Source organism: Rhagoletis pomonella, unplaced genomic scaffold, assembly GCF_013731165.1.
Source record: "Rhagoletis pomonella isolate Grant_MI unplaced genomic scaffold, Rhpom_1.0 Rhpom_scaffold_00010, whole genome shotgun sequence".
Classification (NCBI taxonomy): domain Eukaryota; kingdom Metazoa; phylum Arthropoda; class Insecta; order Diptera; family Tephritidae; genus Rhagoletis; species Rhagoletis pomonella.
Window position 1 is genome coordinate 36,802,209 of NW_023458564.1, and position 4,999 is coordinate 36,807,207.

Here is a 4,999-nt window from a genome sequence, read left to right on the forward strand (position 1 = left end):
TACACACACACAATCTTGTGCACGGCAGCCACTTGAATACTTTGCTATTGACAGCGCATTGATGCTGCTACAAAATTCGACTGCCCCTTCAAGTCTCGCGCCCCCCCCCGCCCTCCCTCTCCCCTACTTTTCACACTTTTTCGTTTCGCTGAACGTAATTTCACATCGGTTTAGTGGTTTTTCTCGAACACACAAGTGTTCTTTAAGTCGAAACTTTACGCTCAATAACGACCCAATTCATTCACTTTCACTTGCCGGCTAGTCTTTTGTTTCGACTCAAGCATATACGAAATGCAATCGTTCGGAAAAGGGTCGAGAGTGCAGTCAGTGAATTGAGGGACGGACGCACACACACACAGATGAGCCGCCGTAGAGTGTTTTGAACGTGGCAGGGTGAAAATGCGTTTCTTGTGGCTTTAATAAGAATAATTGTGTACACTTGAAAGAAGTGAATATATGTATGTATGTATGTATGTACAACAATTGGCAGGCTGTCCACGTTTAAGCGCTGATATATGAAGGTATGCGTGTATGTGGCATTGCCATGTGCTGCCAAACAGGCAAACTTAGCCAACCAAGTTTCAAGTGGCGCGATAAGAGCTGCGTGGAAGCTACATAAGTTGGCGTTAGTTTTGTTTATTACTTGCCGTTACCATATATGTATAAATAGTTGGGAATTTGGAATTTTCGCTTAATTGCACTTGTACGATTGTTGATGTTGCTACGAAATATGTAACTTTTCGATTCATTTATTTTAAAAGAATGTTTTTCATACAAGTTTCGGTTACTCACTGTGGTGTAGTTCACATAACAATTCATTTGCGAACTAATTAAATTTACCTTTGTGAATTGTTTGCAATAAAGGTGTAATTGAGCGACAAGGAAATGAATAAGAAACTAAATGCATATATCACTTGATAATCCAGAGATGGGATATTTATGCGGGTAAGGACTGTACCGAAGAGAAACTGCACAAATTGTTTAGATTTTCCGAATTTTTTTTTTGTTCTTTAAGAAAAAAATATTTTATTATATTATCAACGAAAATTTGCAACAAAACATTATTCCCTAAAATTTAGCCGAATTTTTTTATTTCACCTCCTTCAATAAATTACGCACACCCATTCTAGTAATCATTCTGCCTGCTTTGAGCGAGTTTTTTTTTAACTCTACGACATTTCTAGCAACTCCGCCATCCTTCTTTAGCTTCCGTTTGACAATTGCCCAATATCTCTCTATTGATCTGAGTTCTGGAGCATTTCGTGGGTTCTCCTCCTTTGCTACATAATTGGCCTTGTTATTTTTTAACAAGGGTAAAGTGGAATTGGTGTAATACGATGTAGCCAAATCGGGCCAAAATATTGCAGAAACGTTGTGCTTTTTATAAAATGGTAAAAGGCGGCGATTAAGGCACTCTTTTTGATAAGTTACGGCTGATATAGTGGCTTTCATGAAAAATTAGACACTAATCAGGCCACGAGAACATATAGCTTGCCAAATTAGTATCTTCTCACCAATTTTTTTCACTTCAAAACAAGACACTGACTGCTCCATTGTACAACCTTTCTGTTTCGAGTAGAACTATGGACCTAGTAACGTTCTTGAGTCTATTTTGACGTTGTTTTCATTGTCTATCACAATGCTCTCAACGGAGTCACCAAGCAAACGGTCGTACAATTTTCGGAGCCTTGTTTTACCCACTTCCAGTTGTCTTTCACTTGTTTTTTTGTATTTACTGTTTTTTGCAAGTTTTCAAGTTATGCCTTTTCTTAACTCGTTGTATCATGGACGCACTTCTTTTTGCTTTTTTTTGCCAAATCTCTCACGGACATTGTTTTGTTTTAGCTTATTAAAGCCAGTAAACTTTATGCAAGATTTTGGCCAGTTGCACACTTTTTTCTTCCACTTTTTGGTCCGTCTTTGATGGAAGCAGTATCGCCAAACTCGATACGAAATTCCGTTTTCAGTGGAGTAATTGTACACAATTTTCTTGCGCGCTTCCTCTTCGAATTGCGGCGAAAACTATAAAATTTATTAAAAAAAAAACCAAAACTGCATCGTCATCGTGCTTGTAGTTGAACGAATATGCCTTGAAACAGATGTGTCCACTCAGAAATTAGTAGAGATCCACTTCGTCTTGATTTCTGTTCAGCCAAAGCTTTAGCTCTGGTATATAGCTATTTTCTCTCGCTCTCTGACGGTCAAGCTCACTTGCAGCGTTCGCAATGCCCGATGATTGCGCTAGGTCTTTAGCCAGTAGAATAATTGGTGTCATACCGGAAATTACTTACTTAAGTGGCATCAGCCGAAACTGTTCTAAAAGCGTTGTAGACCCGAAGTGCACCCAAATTGTTGCTCTGTAAAGTATCTAGCTCTTCACTATGCTCGCTAAAAACTCTCGACTACGCTATTTCGCTCTGCGTGTATTGGCCATCAACCTCGAAAACGCTGTCCTGTTGCTGACATTTTGACCTCTTCAGCTAAAATTCGTTGAACGTGCAACGGTTTATGTACTCTTTTGGAGATCATTGGTCTTTGTGGTGGAAATAGCATCTCTAGCAAAGCCCCCGAGATTTCGATCTGCATCATCGTATAGTTCCAAGAAGCATTGTCGCCTGCTATTTTTAATTGCTTTTTCAACGTGCTACGCGCATTCTTGTAAGCTATTCTGCATTCCACGAAGCTATCGCTACTTCTCGATCGCTGGTTCGCCTCGTACACCAGTAGAGAGACCCATTTTGCTTTGTGGATGATCTTCGCGTCATAGATGCGTCACATGCGAAGCGTGTATCCGCCATCAAGCGCTTGGCCATGCTGTTAGCTGCTCCTTGATACTGACAGGATGGCAACGCTTAACTCAATATCATTTTATTTAGCAAATAGTTTGCAGTTAGTGTCAACTCCTTCTAACTCTTTGATTTTAAATGACCCTGACCAGCACAACCATTGCATGATTATAGATAGTACTTGGCCTCAATTACCCATGCGGCAATACCAGCTGCGAAAGTAGTTCAGGTTATTGGAAGCGGCACAACTATACTTAAAATCTAAACGCTACTATAAATATAATTCCATGAAAAGTGTGCCTCCAGTAAGCACTTTCCCGCGAATGTTTACGAACCACCTAACGTTTAATACAATTGTACCATAATTCAATCACCATATCACCGCACAATCTAAATCCAAATTGATTTCACACCGATGGAAATCAAAAATTCCACGTTACATTTTAACGCAAAATTAACGATTGGGCGCCACAAACAATGCTGCACACATTTACGTATGTAACTTTACTATTAGTTACACTTACATACTTTAAGCACTTGCAACATTCTAACTAATGATAGCAATATGCGTAATAGTAGGTGTGTTACTTTTCAATTATGAGGACACACCATGCAATTTGCATGTGTGGCACATACATAAATCCGCTGCGTCATAGTTTGTGTGAATGAAAGTGCCTCTGCTGTTTTGGGAATGGAGGCAAAGCGCTAAAAATGAATATGTGGGTGTAGGTACATTAGGGTGGGTCAAATAGTTCGGACGAAAGTTAAATCGAAAGGTATTTTCGGTTTCTGTAGACAATTCTAAGAGAAAATGGAGAAGAAACTATTAGTCGGAAATTAATTTCTCGTCTGCGCATTTTCAAAAGAAAAATTTACTTTTTGACAAAATTTTTTTTTTCGTCCTATACCAGTTTTATAAATTTTTTTTTGTTACAAATAATGAATAAAAAATGCTTATATTTACTATATTTAGCATATAAAAATACACTCCGTTTCAAAGGTATAAAAGCTCCAGATATTGACGAGTTTTAACAGTTTATTTTTTTACTATTTACGTTTAGCTATTTTTTTTAACAAAAATCGTGTGAATCCAAGCTTCAAACTGTGTGCAATATAAAAAAAAAAGTTTTAGTTTCTTAGAACTATTTACAGTATACAATTTTGTAATCCATTCAATTTTAGTAAATTAAAGTAGCCATGAGTAATAGCGCAATTTTTATGGCGCTAGTTCATTAACTCCGGCGCCATCTGTAGTGTCAGCGCACTAACTCAGCGCAATAGCGCAGTGTTCGATATTTATCCAATTTTAAATCCGCCCACTGCCCAAAGGCATAACGCATATGAGTTAGTAAAATTCCTTTAACTTTCTGTTCCAACTTATTTTTTTTACGTGTAATTTATCAAAGAATTAAAGCGAATTGTGTGTGTGTTTCGTGTGTTTCTTGGTGTTAATGGCGCTAGCGCTTTTCATATAGTATTGGTGTTGGCGCGGCAACTCCGGCTACGGTTTTAGCGCAATTGTGCTGCGCCGCACAGTCTAACCGATGCCTAAATTAAAGTGCATTAGTTGAGATTTAAAGGTGAATTTTGTAATTTTTTTTTTTTCCACGGTGTTCGGCATTTTCTCCATAGAAATGAGCAACCTTTTCAACAAAATAAATGTCCCACATTAACAGCAAACAGATTTTTTAATGGATAAAGCGAATGTAGGAAACTATAATACAGACATTGCATATTCAAAAGTTTTAAGAAAAGGTGAAACAAATTTAATGTGAAAAGATATTTTTTTTTTTCATTTCAAAATACGCAGGCTGAAAACTTATTTCCACTTTCTCTTAGAATTACCGGCAGAATCAGAAAATACCATACGATTTAGTAAAAAAAGAAATTACGCACCCTAGTGTACATAGATACATACATAAGTGAATGCTTTTGCTGCTCTATGTGGCATTATAGTTTTCGCCCTACTAAACTGTATAATTTCATTATAAATCATGCGATAAAAACGAAAAAGGGTAATAATAGTGCAATTGCATGCATGTGTGCATGTGTGTGTGGGTGTGTGTGTGTGTGTGTGAGTGTAACTGAGTACACAATCAAACAAACTAAAATGTATGCTGCTGTTGTTTTTGTTACAATGTATTATTTGTGTGAAAGTGTGTCTGTGACTAGCAAAAAAAATTGGATAGCGTCTGCCATTTTTTTCAGATGTT